This window comes from Uloborus diversus, chromosome 8, assembly GCF_026930045.1.
Source record: "Uloborus diversus isolate 005 chromosome 8, Udiv.v.3.1, whole genome shotgun sequence".
In the NCBI taxonomy this organism is placed as follows: domain Eukaryota; kingdom Metazoa; phylum Arthropoda; class Arachnida; order Araneae; family Uloboridae; genus Uloborus; species Uloborus diversus.
The window spans coordinates 100,159,357-100,177,871 of record NC_072738.1 but is presented as its reverse complement, the minus strand read 5'-3'; the positions used below and the strand labels follow the sequence as shown (position 1 = coordinate 100,177,871).

Here is an 18,515-nt window from a genome sequence, read left to right as displayed (position 1 = left end):
AGAAATACACTGAATGAATTAATACACAAATCAGGAAACAAAGGGCTCACAAGTTGAAGATAATTTTAACAAGGAGCTCGAAAGAGCTGTTCCGAATTCCTAATGGCGCATTAGGTGATTATAAGTTTGTTCCCATTATTTGAAGCATATTAATGCAGTTCAAAAGCCTATTTATAATAGCCTTGATTGTAACACTTCAAGGTTGCTCCGTGGGAATTTATTGCATTTCCTGAGAGAAAAGATAGTTTAATACTTCCCGCTGAATTTCTCTCGCCACTTACTTCATTTGAAATCAATTCACGCTCCATGTGCAGATAAAGAGGGAAACTCTTAAATATTTGGAAAAACGTAAACGTGAGTTTTCGAAAGTTAGAAAAACCTGTTCCCGAATTGTGACTTTATTGGTGCATTTTTGACTTCCAGAATTCTAGGTCAGAGAATTCTAGACTTTTACCATGAGAACGGAATTCTTAATCTTTCCGTGAAGTATAACCTCAAGGTTTGAGCTAAATACAAAGTGGAAGTTCATTGCAAAACGTGACAGTGTAGCACTTTTTTACAACGCTACTTGCGATTTTGTTATCATGAGTGATTGTGTGGACAGAGTAATGAAACTAAAAGTGTAAAAAAAAAAATAAAAAATAAAAAAAAAAAAAAAAAAAAAAAAAAACATTAGTATGTTTTTTTTTTTCTTTCTTTTCGAAGAATGAAATGAATTTCGAAATGTCCTATATTCTCAATGAGGTCGTTTCCGAAATTCTAAAAGTATTTTTTCTGAAAAAGCATACTTAAAAACATAGGATCTGATCGTTTTTTAAATAATTTGACTAAGTTTATAAAAAAAAAATATTTTAATCGGTGCGCTTTCATTGTTTACGCTTCTGCCGATGACATCACCAATGATGAAATATCATTCACTGATGCCACTCTCGCAGAATACTATATTAAATTCGCTTCTTTACTCAAGTTTACTGGCAACGATATAGTTGATAGCAAGCGTAAAGTGCAATATTTAATTCGCTTCTTGATTATCATAATGTGGAAGCGCGGCAGACAGATGTGCCAAAGTACATCAATTAAGACGTCAGAAATACCACGCTTTATTTTCAAAATCGGACTTTTAAAAAAAATTATTAAAAATCATGCGTTGGGAAAATAAAAGTTTTTTCTCGTTCTATGTTATTTTTTTGCTTATTCTATCAATTTAAGTGAATAAAAGTTTTCCTTTCGCCTGAAGGAAACAACCCCATTGAAGCAGTTAGAATCAAAGGGATATAGAGTAACTCCCGATTATCTACGTAATTGGGTGGTACAAGTTCCGCGGATAATAAAAATCGCGGATAAACCGCAAAAAGGCTATAAAATGAGGGACTAATAAGGTAAAACTTCTTCACTTCGTCAAAAATTTGACTGTATTGATTCATAATACAATGAAGGAAACAAACTATGTAAGGAAACTACCTGTGTACTACTAAACTACTGAATGTAAGGAAAATACCTGAAGGAAACAATCCCATTAAAGCAGTTAGAATCAAAGGGATATAGAGTAACTCCCGATTATCTACGTAATTGGGTGGTACAAGTTCCGCGGATAATAAAAATCGCGGATAAACCGCAAAAAGGCTATAAAATGAGGGACTAATAAGGTAAAACTTCTTCACTTCGTCAAAAATTTGACTGTATTGATTCATAATACAATGAAGGAAACAAACTATGTAAGGAAACTACCTGTGTACTACTAAACTACTAAATGTAAGGAAAATACCTGAAGGAAACAATCCCATTAAAGCAGTTAGAATCAAAGGGATATAGAGTAACTCCCGATTATCTACGTAATTGGGTGGTACAAGTTCCGCGGATAATAAAAATCGCGGATAAACCGCAAAAAGGCTATAAAATGAGGGACTAATAAGGTAAAACTTCTTCACTTCGTCAAAAATTTGACTGTATTGATTCATAATACAATGAAGGAAACAAACTATGTAAGGAAACTACCTGTGTACTACTAAACTACTAAATGTAAGGAAAATACCTGAAGGAAACAATCCCATTAAAGCAGTTAGAATCAAAGGGATATAGAGTAACTCCCGATTATCTACGTAATTGGGTGGTACAAGTTCCGCGGATAATAAAAATCGCGGATAAACCGCAAAAAGGCTATAAAATGAGGGACTAATAAGGTAAAACTTCTTCACTTCGTCAAAAATTTGACTGTATTGATTCATAATACAATGAAGGAAACAAACTATGTAAGGAAACTACCTGTGTACTACTAAACTACTAAATGTAAGGAAACTACCTGAAGGAAACAACCCCATTAAAGCAGTTAGAATCAAAGGGATATAGAGTAACTCCCGATTATCTACGTAATTGGGTGGTACAAGTTCCGCGGATAATAAAAATCGCGGATAAACCGCAAAAAGGCTATAAAATGAGGGACTAATAAGGTAAAACTTCTTCACTTCGTCAAAAATTTGACTGTATTGATTCATAATACAATGAAGGAAACAAACTATGTAAGGAAGCTACCTGTGTACTACTAAACTACTAAATGTAAGGAAACTACCTGAAGGAAACAACAACATTAAAGCAGTTAGAATCAAAGGGATATAGAGTAACTCCCGATTATCTACGTAATTGGGTGGTACAAGTTCCGCGGATAATAAAAATCGCGGATAAACCGCAAAAAGGCTATAAAATGAGGGACTAATAAGGTAAAACTTCTTCACTTCGTCAAAAATTTGACTGTATTGATTCATAATACAATGAAGGAAACAAACTATGTAAGGAAACTACCTGTGTACTACTAAACTACTAAATGTAAGGAAACTACCTGAAGGAAACAACCCCATTGAAGCAGTTAGAATCAAAGGGATATAGAGTAACTCCCGATTATCTACGTAATTGGGTGGTACAAGTTCCGCGGATAATAAAAATCGCGGATAAACCGCAAAAAGGCTATAAAATGAGGGACTAATAAGGTAAAACTTCTTCACTTCGTCAAAAATTTGACTGTATTGATTCATAATACAATGAAGGAAACAAACTATGTAAGGAAACTACCTGTGTACTACTAAACTACTAAATGTAAGGAAAATACCTGAAGGAAACAATCCCATTAAAGCAGTTAGAATCAAAGGGATATAGAGTAACTCCCGATTATCTACGTAATTGGGTGGTACAAGTTCCGCGGATAATAAAAATCGCGGATAAACCGCAAAAAGGCTATAAAATGAGGGACTAATAAGGTAAAACTTCTTCACTTCGTCAAAAATTTGACTGTATTGATTCATAATACAATGAAGGAAACAAACTATGTAAGGAAACTACCTGTGTACTACTAAACTACTAAATGTAAGGAAAATACCTGAAGGAAACAATCCCATTAAAGCAGTTAGAATCAAAGGGATATAGAGTAACTCCCGATTATCTACGTAATTGGGTGGTACAAGTTCCGCGGATAATAAAAATCGCGGATAAACCGCAAAAAGGCTATAAAATGAGGGACTAATAAGGTAAAACTTCTTCACTTCGTCAAAAATTTGACTGTATTGATTCATAATACAATGAAGGAAACAAACTATGTAAGGAAACTACCTGTGTACTACTAAACTACTAAATGTAAGGAAACTACCTGAAGGAAACAACCCCATTAAAGCAGTTAGAATCAAAGGGATATAGAGTAACTCCCGATTATCTACGTAATTGGGTGGTACAAGTTCCGCGGATAATAAAAATCGCGGATAAACCGCAAAAAGGCTATAAAATGAGGGACTAATAAGGTAAAACTTCTTCACTTCGTCAAAAATTTGACTGTATTGATTCATAATACAATGAAGGAAACAACCTATGTAAGGAAACTACCTGAAGGAAACAACAACATTAAAGCAGTTAGAATCAAAGGGATATAGAGTAACTCCCGATTATCTACGTAATTGGGTGGTACAAGTTCCGCGGATAATAAAAATCGCGGATAAACCGCAAAAAGGCTATAAAATGAGGGACTAATAAGGTAAAACTTCTTCACTTCGTCAAAAATTTGACTGTATTGATTCATAATACAATGAAGGAAACAAACTATGTAAGGAAGCTACCTGTGTACTACTAAACTACTAAATGTAAGGAAACTACCTGAAGGAAACAACAACATTAAAGCAGTTAGAATCAAAGGGATATAGAGTAACTCCCGATTATCTACGTAATTGGGTGGTACAAGTTCCGCGGATAATAAAAATCGCGGATAAACCGCAAAAAGGCTATAAAATGAGGGACTAATAAGGTAAAACTTCTTCACTTCGTCAAAAATTTGACTGTATTGATTCATAATACAATGAAGGAAACAAACTATGTAAGGAAACTACCTGTGTACTACTAAACTACTAAATGTAAGGAAACTACCTGAAGGAAACAACCCCATTGAAGCAGTTAGAATCAAAGGGATATAGAGTAACTCCCGATTATCTACGTAATTGGGTGGTACAAGTTCCGCGGATAATAAAAATCGCGGATAAACCGCAAAAAGGCTATAAAATGAGGGACTAATAAGGTAAAACTTCTTCACTTCGTCAAAAATTTGACTGTATTGATTCATAATACAATGAAGGAAACAAACTATGTAAGGAAGCTACCTGTGTACTACTAAACTACTAAATGTAAGGAAACTACCTGAAGGAAACAACAACATTAAAGCAGTTAGAATCAAAGGGATATAGAGTAACTCCCGATTATCTACGTAATTGGGTGGTACAAGTTCCGCGGATAATAAAAATCGCGGATAAACCGCAAAAAGGCTATAAAATGAGGGACTAATAAGGTAAAACTTCTTCACTTCGTCAAAAATTTGACTGTATTGATTCATAATACAATGAAGGAAACAAACTATGTAAGGAAACTACCTGTGTACTACTAAACTACTAAATGTAAGGAAACTACCTGAAGGAAACAACCCCATTGAAGCAGTTAGAATCAAAGGGATATAGAGTAACTCCCGATTATCTACGTAATTGGGTGGTACAAGTTCCGCGGATAATAAAAATCGCGGATAAACCGCAAAAAGGCTATAAAATGAGGGACTAATAAGGTAAAACTTCTTCACTTCGTCAAAAATTTGACTGTATTGATTCATAATACAACAGTGAAAATAATACTGTAAAAAATAAAAATGTTTTGTAATTTTGCACAACAGAACTTAATATCAAAACAAGGGTATGTACGATAAAAAAAGCACAATATATATATATATATATATATATATATATATATATATATATATATATATATATATATATATATATATATATATATATATATATATATATATATATATATATATAAGCAAGTAAATAAATAAAAAAAAAGTTTAAATTTACAATTTTTCGAAAAAATAAAACAGTGTTTGCTTTTTACTGCGAAAATGCATGTTCCTGATTGTTGATTGACTCGCGGATAATACACCCTGCGATAATCCGCTCGCGGATCATCGGGAGTTTACTGTGAGTGCCAAAATTAAATGCTTGGAGTTAACCAATACAAATGAGGGCTAATTTATCAAAAGGGAACATATCCATTTTCCAAAAATGTTCAGGAGGTGAGAAAAACAAATAAGGGTAAGAGTAAAATAGTTTTATCAATTTCTCTGGGTACAGAATTGAGCACAAAATCACAGCAAATCATGGCCCAGAGTAAGAAATGTTTGTGTAATAAAAACAAGGAGACTTAATTTTGGATATGTACCCTTTTGAACGAAAACCTGAAGCTGAGAATTCCAATTTCACCAAAAACCTAATATTTCACCTTCTCATATTCTCTTATCGAAGTACATGAACCTAAAAGTAGTGGATTAAAATTTGAGAATTTTGAACATGCGTTCCTTTGGATCTAAAAGTCTTCGTACTACAGATTCCTTCAGGATATGTCCCCTTTTGATCAAAATAAAACGTGCAGACGACGAATTTTTTACCATTTGATCAAAAAGCCACTTTACCCTTAAATGAAAAAGGATTTTCTACGTGTGGACCTCTTGAGAGTAAGTGATTTGATAAAGGTCATCTGAAGGCTTTAGAAAATGTTCTAAAACAAATTTTTCTAAAAAGTGGATTTGTTCCCTTTTGATAAATTACTCCTCAAATGGTAGGTGAACCTCTCCTCTGTTTCGAGGCAAGAGATGGAACTACTAGCTTTGGTGGGTGTTGCTATACAGCAGGATTTAGAAAAACTTTTCAATAAAAGCCAACCTTAGGACCGCAACTTTAAACGCGATGTACTCAAAACTTGAAAATGTCTTCTAACTTCCCTTTACTTCTCACTACGTCAATTGTTTCTTATTTTTAAAAAGAATAGTTTCTTTATCCCTTGTTTAATACAAGATACATCTTCCAATCAAAATAATCACTTAACATAAAACTATCAAAAAGTCTAATGCATATTTTAAACGCTTTAAGCCAATATGTTACAAAGATATAAATTTTCACATTTTAATGTAATCTGCCATAGCAAGATAAAGCGCAGTATCTGCAGAAATGAGTTTTTGAGATATTTGTAGAAACCCGTTTTGAATTCCATACTAACTACATAAGAAAATGTTGGAATTTGACGTGTTTTTTTTTTCTTTTCTTTTCTTTTTTTCTTTTCTCCTGTGGAAACCAAGTACTAAAGCGTGTACCATAAAGCTAAAGTACAATTAATGACAAAAATAAATAAATAAATAAATAAAAATATAGATGAAAAACTTGCATCCTATGCAGGAGTTGTACCGTATTTAATCAAAAATAAAACTGTATATTTGGCGTTTTTATGGTATCGTTCTTGCTTATAATTTTGGAAGTGAATGTAATATTTTTTAACTCTACAAATTTGATCCGTATAAAGAGAAGATCCCGATAAACGGGGGCCGGATAAGCGGTGTTCTACTTTACCTACTTATGAAGCCTTTCCTTCATATGAATATTAAGTTAAAAAAAAAATGTTTCGCATAAAACTTTTTTCGTCTTGTAAGCATCCAGCACTATCATCATAAATGCGAAAATTCTTTTCTAAAAAGTGTTAACAAGTCTATACAATTCAGTTTAAAAAAAAGTCCGAGATAAATGCAACGATTAAAAAAAAAAAAAAAAACTGATAAAACTTAATCAAAATGGACATTCTCAGACAAACACAATAAAGATATTTAAATCTAGTTCACAGACGCCTTCCGCAAAGTTTAATAAATAATATGGTTGATTTGCATGCAGATTATAGGTTCGAACTGTGTCATGAACGGCTTGAAGTGTCGATCTTTATTGTTTACGTTCTACATGACAGCAAGGAGGAAAAAAAGAAAGCGAATTGAATGTTTTCCCCCGTAAGCAAAATCATGTTTTGTAACTTTTCAGCTGAAGCGTTACTTCTTTTTGAATTTGTATCAAAAATACTTCATAATTTTGTTATTAAGGTGACTGACGAAGTCTCCCACGATTTTAATCATAAAGGGTCTTATCCTGCAATTGTAAAGGGTGTTGCAATAAGTAGCATAAATTTTAGGATTTTTGAAAGACCATTAGATAGTTATGAAATGGTAAATATTTTTTTTATAGAGAAAGACAATAAGGGAGAATGACGAAGCGTCCTTAGGTTCTGATCATAAAAGGTCTTATCGTGCGGTTGTAAAGGGCGTTGAAGGTGAATTGCAGAAAGTAAATTGATCGCAATGAACATCTTCACAAATATTTATTTTTGTCTCGTAAATAAACTCTAGATGAAAAGGATGTTTCAAGAAGAAACTGAGCTAAGTCTCACTTTGCTTTGAAGGGCAAAGCATTTAACTGGAGAACTCTCAAGTATTGAAAGAAATAAGAACTCCCCTTAATTAAGGGTTGTGTACATTGATTTAAATTAAAATAAACCCAAATGATATTAATTTAAGTAAGAACTTTAGGATATGAAGAGGGCTTGATTGATGAATGGGCCAACAACGCCATGGCCTTGGGAAACCAAATTGCGAAAATTACTTTAGCCAATGGTTGAAATTGTAAAAATTAACAATAGGGGAGTCTCTAAATATCTGTTTGGCCTAGAGGCTCCCAGTATCTTAACCGTGCTCTAGATACGTGTGTTTAAAATTAATACAGCAATTAACGCAACAAAGATCACTCACAATTGAAGAAATATTTATTGTAATTCAAACAAGAGAAATTTATAGGAAACAAAGAAGACGCATGGATGTTCCTTTTCGAACTATGACAGTGGTATAACAATGACTCCAGCAACGATCTGTGACATTTGACCAAAAATGTTGTTTTCTGGAGAAAAACGGAACTACTGGAAAGTTCTAATGCACCACGAACCAAATCATGTGGAAAGCCGCTGGTTTGATAAACAATAAATCACTCACGAAAGAAAAAAAAAGAAGTTTTATTTCTTTTTGCAAAAAAATATCAACGAAAGTTGATTTGATTCGAATGATGTTGATCCATTTCACCGACCGACGCAAAAGAGCGGAAACATTCCTTAATGCTTTCTAAAGCTTACCGGGGCAGAAATAGTGCGTTAAATTGCGCTAAAATTCGAAGCTGGTTCACATTCAAGTAATTACGGGAAGGATGCTCCCTTTACATAATGCTCTAATGAAGTCTTTTGTTCCGAAGGATATGAAAATGTTCCTTCACTAGGTTATTTCCTGGCGCAAAACTTATTTTTAATATCTGACTAATGTTTAGGACTTGAAATAGAAAAACTTGATTGGGTGAATGTATGATGCTTTACAGCAAAACTGTGCTCAAATGTTCGCAATAAAAGATGAAGTGAGGCAGTGAAAAGCAAACTTATAACTATCAGAGGTAGTGTCCGCAAAATAAACGAAATTTCAGTTTTGATACCGGAGGGGGGGGGGGGGGGGAGGAGGATGTATTTTTTAGCTTCCTGAGACAAAAATGCAATTTTCTTTGCACATTTTTTTTATTAACACGTGCTTTTGTTTTTCTCAGTAACGACTTTTGAGAAGAGATAATATTTTAAACTTTGGTGTTAACGTGTTAACCATGATTTTACAATCTGTGTATTGTGTTTTTCCTCAACACAATGAATGTCTGGTGATATATTTATAGAGATTCGTTTATGATTTTGATTATTTGGTTTCCAGAATTATTTGCTACTCAATACGACGGAGATAGTAGCAAAGAAGATTTTTGGGATCGATGAAGTTGTCAAAAACCAGTCTTTGTCGGTTTATGGAGAATCTCTACAAAACCTATAGAACCCTACCCCTGAATTGACTCAAATATCTTCAATGTTTATAAAGTTTGCAAAAATTAGTTATAGAATCCACGAAAAAATGCTTAATTTCTGACAACCAGAAAGCTGGCGTTGCAAACGAGAAAAATACAAGATGCATTTCCTGGAAATTAACCAGGTCTTTAGGGTAAAAATATTTTCAACTTTATACCTTAACAATTTCAATTTTAATGTTAAAATGGAAATCATGAAACTTTTTTTATGCATTTTATGTGAAATGAAATATGTGACGAACATTACAGCTATCCTTGTAGCAAAATTTGGAGTTCTTTCAGATAAATTGTCATCATTCGGAAAATGTGGAGTTCTATTCGGCAAAATTATCATCATTCGGCAAAACTTGGAGTTCCATTCGGATAATTGAGAATTTCCGCCTTCCCAAAAATTAAATTTCGGGGCGCCCCTGTCTGCAACATTGGACAATTTGTTCTCAAACGTTCCATGCAACACATAACCACCATACTGTTAGATCCGTCTTCTTTTAGTGCAATAACACTTATGCAAACTGCTACTTAACCAAACCACGCCTGGGCGTTAGTGCCAATCGTGAACTAAATCATCTTGGCAAACTTTCCTTCCACAACCTCACAGAAATAACTTAAATGCCTCCACTTGATGACACATTATCGGGGCCATAACTCGGTGTGGAAAAGACCGTTTCGAAATCATTTCTTTCTTCAAGAATACGAATGTAGTTCCAGAATCTATTTTGGTTAAGTGCCTTTTAGATTACATTTATAGCCCGAGTTCTTGTTATCATCAAACGGGTTGTGTCGTAACTCAAATGAGGAAACATCTTTACCGATATAACGTGACTAGGGAAGGAGGAAAATGCCGATTGGTTAATCATCGAAATTAATGCTGTAGCAACGAAAACAATGTAAAAAAGAGCATTCACACGTTTTTCTTTTTACTTCCGTGACATTCTTTAATTCTGTAGTTTGTTTTCTTTCGTAAAAATTACATAGAAATTTTCTTTAAAGTGGACGCAGAATTGTTTGTTTCTCCTTTTTGCAAACGTCTTAAACATTCACTTAGAATCATTTATTGAACGGCTAGTCTCCCCAAAAGCAATGGCCCTCACCCTCAAATGTTGCGAAATACCCCCATCCCCCACCTCCAATAATAGACTCATTAAGAAACCCCTGACAAAAAATATCAGTCTGCGCTATGAACCCCCCCCCTCCTCCCTCTTGTTTGCTTTCTATTTTCTATGATCTTCCTTTGTTACTTGTTTGATTTCTATTCTACAGTGAATTTAACCTCTATGTGTATTACCATTGACTAATCTTTCCGTTTCTACGTTTGAAAAAGATTGGACTAACTGCTGCAATCAGTGACTTATATAGTCACTAGAGGACCCGACAGACGTTGTTCTATTCAAACTTTATAAATTGAAAAGTAAAAAAAATTCAATAAACTATCAAGCGTTTGAACCGTTTTGTTAAAAAAAAAATATGTAAAAAGAAAATGTTTTAAGCTGCTTCGTGTCAAAATGCGTATATTTATTACAACTTGATTTATCTAATCCCCACTGAGCAGTTGTTTTATTAACTATTTTTTCTTCCATACTTGATGGTTTGTTCCTTCAGCCATACTCAAAGGATAAAAAGCGCCCTCAAACATTAAGTGTAAAAAACTAACTACTCATCTAAAACGAACGGGAAACCCCACTGCAACATCCCCCATATGAGGCAGTGGGAAGCAAAGGAATGCAAGTGGACTATTTTAAGTTTCGAGTAAAACGCGTTTAAAGATCAAATCCTAGGTAGGCTTTCATCGAAATTGTTTTATAAATCATGCTGTACAGCAGCACCTACCAGGGCTACTATTACAATCTCTTGCCCCAAGACAGAGGAGAGGTTCACCTACCATTTGTACTGGTTACCTCCAAATTTTTAATTTTGCCACTTGCATCCCTTTGCTTCTCACTACCTCATGTGAAAAAGAATAAAACAATCGAAAGGTTATCGTTTTAAAAAATGATAAAGGTAAAAATTGGTCTCTTAATAAGTGAAAATCACTCCCCCCCCCCCCACACACACACTCATCACGATGTAAAATAAACATTCTTCAACTAAAATGACTAAACACTCTTTAAAAACGAAAAACAATTCTTTGCAATTTGAAACATTTCGCCAAATAAACAAAAAATACACAAAATTACAGTAACCGTAGCTTTAAAACGTAAACAAATGATCACGCAACTGTATTGTTTCTAGCAAAAGTCGCCAAGCCACCACGCTACTGTTATCTAGCCGATCAGTGAGCGAAGCTAACTCCGACCGATGAGCAGTCCGACCTTTTGCACAAAAACTTTTTAAACTTCATATATTGCCTAGTTTGTTTTTTCTACCAAAGATAAAGATCTTCCACTGCACTGATCTTTTGTGTACAGAACTACCGTGTTGTAATTTATCTGGACGAAAATAAAATTTGTGTTTCGTCTTTTAATTCCATTATCTCTTCCTTTATTAATGTACTGATTAGTTAGATAATCTTTAAAGTATTCTTGAGATTGGTGCCAAAACTCTGATGGATTTGAGATTTAAGCCGAGAAACAAATGTTGCTAGGTACGGTACTTACGGTACCTAAAATCTTTGCTTTCAAGAAATGAAGACTTCACTCATCTCCCTACGTTTTATCTATTCTCAATTGACATATCACAGTAGAAAATTTCATTACAAAAAGCAGAGCTAGCTTTCTTATTGTCTTTTGGCAACGGGTTAAATGTTTATTTCAGTTCTCGCTCAACAATAGGATAAAATAAATATTAATCATTTGGGAGATATAACCATCTAATGTTTAAATTACTTAATTAAATAACAAAAACTTTTTCGATTCGATCCATTGCGCTTCAAAACCATGCTTGCCCCAACTTAATTACACACAAAAAATTTGATCAAAATCGGTCCAGCCGTTCAAAAGCCTTATGGTGACAAACGTCCGCACAAAAGATTTTTATATATTAAGATGACGATGACTTTTAGGAGTAAAAACCGGTCCGAAATACGATTAGTGTCATTTCATGAGTATTCAATGAACTTTATCCACGTGTTGGCACTTACAGGGGTGCACACACAAAACCCATTTAAAAGGTTAGATTACTCTGACGTCCGTTACAACGAGTATTATTGCCACACACACAAGTTCTTATTTTTATTAACAAACTACTAGCTTCGTTGTCCGCCGTTGCACGGTCTACCTTGAAAATAAAGGTTGTGGCAAGGGACTCATGTTCAACAATCAGGCTTAAATAAATTGAAAAAAAAAAGTGAAAATTTTCTTATTAATGTGTAGAAAAGAGTAATTTTATTACTCAAAATTTAAATTTGAGCCTCTTAGCCTCTATGGATTTTTTTAATTCCAAAAATTTAGTTATTGTTATTAATTGGAGTACACATTCCTTTTCACGGATTTCCTAGTGAATCCCCCCCCCCCTTACATGAATTCCTGAGCATCATAGGACTTCTGTGCCGAATTTGGCAAATAGCCGACTTAAACTGAATTTATATGAGGAAAACCATCCTACGTGAATTCTTAAGCATCAAAAGACCAGTAGAAAATTCAATTTGTTTTAAATTTAAGATTTGATTTCTCTCCCCCCCCCCCCCCCGTTTTTCCTTGAGAATACCTTCTTTCCTTGAATTTTGGCTTCCTACGGTAAAAGAGGTGAAAAAAAAAGATAGCAGCAGAAAAAATAAAACTTCTTTACATGTAAGTTTCTTAACTGTCATTGCATGAAAGAGAAAAGTTTCATCCAGATTAAGAGAAAAAAAACGATTTGGAAATTTCTATGGAAAGAAGCTTTCACCACTGAAGTAGCAAATATTAATTCTCAAAATCTGAAATGTATTTTAGTTGATAGGTATTTAAACCATCCTATCTCTCATTTTCATATTTACCTGAATGATAAAGTTGTTTTAATTATAACTGACAAAATTTTCCCTTTATTAAAACAAAATGTCAGATGACAGTAACTTTTCTTTTAATAAAAGTGTTAAGCCATTCATTTATACATTTTTGAACTTACTTCTAGAAACTTTAGTCGTTCAACTTTATTCCTTCTGCAATATTTCCGTTCGATAATCATTCCCGAATATCAAATATGAGTTTAGAACCGAATTCAAAACAGAACGCTCTTTTCACCTCCAAACATATTACAAGCTTGATTGATAATTCTATGTCTCCGAATTATATGGGCTTCCTCATTATATTCTATATTTTAACTATACTCAGTCTGACACATACCGGTTTTCATCACTCATTTATTCTAATATTGATTAAGAGTTTAAAAGATAAAAAATTACGCAACATAAAAGGCAAAAGTTGAAAATTTTGATAAAAATATTAAAAAGACTACTATTTTTAATTTTGAGTGTCATTATCAATGAAAAGGTCCGAAATTTGAGGGACAGGAACCTAAGATATTAAAAGAACTTACAAATGCAACCATGACCAAGGATATGCAGGGGGCAACTGTCCCCAGAAGTAAAGGGGTACTTCCCTTCCAATTTTCTGAGGTCAAAATTAATAATCCATCTCAAAATGATTGCGTTGATTGACTCTTATCTCAATATATATTAGAATAATATTTCCCTCTACAAGACTCACATAAACTTTTTTTTTTGAACTGGAGGGAAGGGGGGACTGTTTTTCAATAAATGTTTCTTAACTCTCTGATCCCCTTCTAGCATTCTTTCTGCTCCATCTTATTGTTTTTATTGTCAAAGACGAAAATCTCTGAAACAGTTTTTGTTTTCAGATGCAAACCAAGAAGTAAAGTTGTAAAAAATTACCAATAGATAAGGTACTATGAATGAGATTATAAAACAAAAACAAAGAACAAGATTACCAATTTCTTCCACTAGATCATTCAGAAATTCAATTTTTTTAAAACAAATACTTAGATTTTTATCACCGTCTCAGATTTTACGTTATCCCTTTGGTGCGTTTTTATCATTTGTCCGACGAAATGCGTAAAATTGTGGTTCCTCCAATAATTTTCTGAAGAGGTAATGGATATTGGCAGGAACAGAAAAGATTTTTAACAATTGGAATATTTGACACATTTTAAAAAGCAGCAAATGTAACATTTTTAAAACTTCAATCGCATTCCCCCTCTATTTTTCACGGTGCTAAATTTTTATTGGAAATAAAAAGCTCCAGGCGAAATTTTTGAGGCGCTCCTCCGATTTTCCATGCGTGAAAAAATATCTTGTACATCAAAAGTCTTCTAAAAAATCACAAAAATAATTTGTTTCAGTTAAAACTATTGTTAAAATTTTTATTTTTTTTAATTTTATTTTAAATTTTTTTTTTTTTTTGAAAAAAGTTACTCAATTTCTTTGATTTTATTATTATTATGTCTATGTGTGCAAATTGAACAAAATATATGGGTACTAAGAACAAGTTAGGTGTTTGACTAGCAGTTTTCCGAGGAGGGGAGGACAAAATATATAATGTAATTAAAAAAAAGAAAAAGAAAAAACACTAGAGACCGACAAAAATCTTAAGAGGCGCAAAAAATATTCGGCGCCAGATTTTTTCAGAGTTTATAGGAAAGTTTCAGTCACCAAGGTAACTTTTTAGACGCCAGGTCCAAGATTTTTCATACCCTGAGTATAACTGTGGAACCTCGATTTTACGTATTCCGTCTTACTAAAGATAAATATCGCACCAAGGGGGAAAACGTAAATTGGGGACGGAAATAAAAATTTAAGCGTTTCATCTAAAGTTGACATTTTTCCAAAAGAAGAAGTTTCGTCTACTTGCTTTCTGTTTTTAGATACAATTTCATACATACCACGTTTTGTACTAGTATTTTTTTGCAATTTTGCTTCTTGGTTTGCATACGCAAATAAAATCTGTTTTAAAATGTCATATTACTGTTATATACTCCGGAAAAGAAGAAGTTTCCAGTATTTTAAGTAATGCGGTCAAAATGACCGCTGCTATAGTCTTACTTGGTATACGGAAAACGTCGTCTTTCTAGTATTAAAGTTTTTATACTTTGACAATTTAACAATAAGACGAAACAGATAGTGTGCTAAAACGACTTCAAACAGCTAAGAAACAAATTAATCTTGAAAAAATGACACAGAAAAAAATTTGTGCAAGTCTTGTAGAGTGAACACGGTTTAGATCAGTTTTAAGAAAAATTCATTAAGCAGAAGAGTTGAAAAAGGGCAACGTACGATACGGAATATTTTAACATTGCCGGAAACGCAATTGTTACGGGCCAACAGAACGTAGCATTGGAAGCAGTATAACGTACAAGATGGACAATGTAAAATTGAGGTTTCACTCTATAAACACACGAATAATCAGAGACCGACAAAAATGGAAAAATCTAAGGAAGCGGAAAAAAAATTCGGCGCCAAATTATCTCGGAGTTTATAGTTAATTTTTAGTCCCCAAGGTAATTTTTTGGCCGCCCGGGCGATTAGTGCCTGAAATTTTTCAGGTCCTGTGTTATGTTTCTAAAAGTCAGGGGGGAGGCACTTACCTCCTCCGCATCATCCCTCAAATGCCCGGCCTGTTTTAAGCACTTTGATGAAATCCCTCTTGCCATCCCTGGGTCTAGATGGAGTAAAATCTCTTTTGGGGTAATTCGCCCATGCAGGGCACCCCGATGGGAGGTTACTGTGACCTTCCAAAAAATGACCCTTTTTCCAAATTTTGTCTGATGATTTGGCAAAATTTCCCTCATTCGGTGCAATTTGGAGCGTAATTCAGCAAAATTTTCATCATTCGGCGTAATTTGGAGTTTCATACGTTAAAATTATCATCATTCGGCAAATTGAGAATTTCCACCCTCCCAAAAATTAAAGTTCGGGGCGCCCCTGCGCTCATGATCACAAATGTGGTACTCACCCGTCTCAAGAAAGATAAATAGTCTCCTCCAGCAACCGAAAGAAATATCCACTCGGAGAAAAAGCGTCACATATACGAGTAGCTAATGCTTCTGCCTTTTCTTCCCGGTGATGAGTGATACTTTGAAAGCGACAACTTGTCGAGTAGCTTGAACGCCTGCGTGTCTGTCTGTCCAACACGCGCAACACGGGCTTGAAACTGGGTTAGCTGGTTTCGTTTGCGTCACCGTGGGACGGAACCAATAGGAAAAGCTCGTTAAAGGCACGTTTATAATGTCTTGTGGCCGTCGACCTTCGTTTCGAGGATTCAAGAAGTTTTTGTGGCCAGTGGAATATGTAACTTTGGTTTCAGTGAGTGGTCAAGCACAAAGAGATTCACTTGTTGAGGCATATCCAGTCTGGGCTCAGGAAGAAAGGCAAACAACGCTTAGTTGAATGAAATGTTAGGTGAAATAAAAGCCCGAACGTTCTGCATTCTTCTTCATTCTTCAGTTATTACTTTTTTGCAAGCATTTTTCTTAATGTTATACTATACGTAGCAGAGAACTTCGAAAATGTAAGATTATACAAGAAAAGGTCGATTACTGTCCTCAAAATACTTATGACACTGCTGTAGTTGTATCTGTGAGATACACAAAATGTTTGCGTTTTTAAGAAAACTGCATAAATAGCTTGAAACAAACATTTGTCTCCTTAAAAATGGCTGGAACCTACGTTTTCAAAAACTTTTATGCTCCTTACAAAAACTGCTGTCCCCACCCCTCGGTTGTAATAAGAAAAAATGATCAATCCGTGTCTCATAGATACAACAGTATTCGAGTGCTATCAACTTTTATGGTGGATAGTTCGATTTATTTTCGTATCAAATGGATCTTTCTAGTTGCAGGTGTTTTTACATTCTGTTATTTCCTTAGGGCACAAGAGGAACTTCTGATTTTGAAGTACAGTAGAACCTCTAAAGTTAACCTCCCTTGTAAGTTGATTGCTTTTCTCAGAAACAGAATTAGTTCTATACCATATACGAGGGGCGTATTTTTTAAGTAAGGTCCGTTTTGTTTTAGACACCAGTAGTTCGCGCGCTTACCGCAACGAACACGTGCGTCGTGTACCGGCATACCTCGGGAACAACTGTGCTCATTTTCAGCTCTGCAGCTAACCTGCACAGTTCTGTTCTATGCTTTCATAATGGACCATCAATTCGCCAGCCGCATGTGAGGTTCGCTCAGTGATATGTTTTTTGTCAGCAAGGAACATGTCTGCTGCTGAAATTCATCGACAGATTTGCGAAGATTTCGCTTCCACTGAAGCCATCAAATCGTCTGTAATTAAAGAAGGGAGACCGGAGCGCTCCTCATCATGGTCGTTGTCAGTCACGGCCATCTTTGAATTCTCTTACCCATTTACGCACTTGGCTTTCACTCATAACAGTATCACCGTACACTTCGCAAATTTGTCGATGAATTTCTGCAGCAGACAGAGGTTCCTTGCTATCAAAAAGCATATCACTGAGTGAACCTCACATGGAACTCATCAGGATGGGTCATAACAAAACTGTAGGTGAAACCTGTCGTAAAGAAGATGAACATATCTTCTCACCAATAGCTAATCTGAGATAGATTCCTAGAATCCCAACTTTTGATCTGATGTTACCAAAGGTGGTCTACCACCGCGTATTTATGGCTTTAAATTCAAATAATTTACCAGGAAGCGCTTTTGAACATCCCCTCCTTCTTACATCACCGAAAAACGTCTATAAAAGTGCGTCTTTAGTGCTACAATTTCGATAATATTCAGAAGGAGAGTCCCTCCCAGATACCCCTATTTTGTGCGAATGTTACTGTACGAATAAGTTCATATAGCTAATTCTTCCTATCTGGATATATACATGAAGCAATTCTCCTGATTTAAATGTTCATATTCTAGGAATGGCCCCTCTGATAAATCAGAAGCTGTATCTGCTCCGTCTCTTTTACTGAAAAAAAAAAGTGGTAGCCAAAATCATACACCATTTTTAACTTTGTGACAGCCATGGGCCATGAATGCGATGCATGAAATTCTTCCACATAAAAATATTTTTGCAATGATCTGCCATGCAAGTCAAGGGCTCTACCTTATATTAACGTCTGGCAAAGGCCCTGGCTCAACATATAGCTTAAAATTTCGTTTTGAAGACTTCAATATCAAAACACTTTTGAGGATAGCATTTTAATCTCGCCAAACGCCAAACGTCTCCAAAGATTGCTTAAAAATGTGTTTGAAATTTGACTTTCGAAGTATGGATTTCAGAGAGGAATAGTCCCTCACTCCCACCCCCAATATCACTACTGATGGCATTGCTTAAAATTTCCTGTTTAGACATTTTCGTCTTGAAA

The 18,515-nt window shown here is 34.6% G+C and overlaps 1 protein-coding gene across 1 annotated transcript in view; it reads right to left on the bottom strand.

Moving 5' to 3' along the window:
- LOC129228311 (mucin-2-like) overlaps positions 1–16,298 on the bottom strand; it is a 95,332-nt gene extending 79,034 nt beyond the window's left edge. Inside the window, exon 1 of the mRNA XM_054862985.1 lies at positions 16,145–16,298. The gene's annotated coding sequence lies outside the window, so the exon portion shown is untranslated. The remainder of the gene's footprint in view (positions 1–16,144) is intronic.
- Between the last annotated feature and the right edge of the window lie 2,217 nt (positions 16,299–18,515).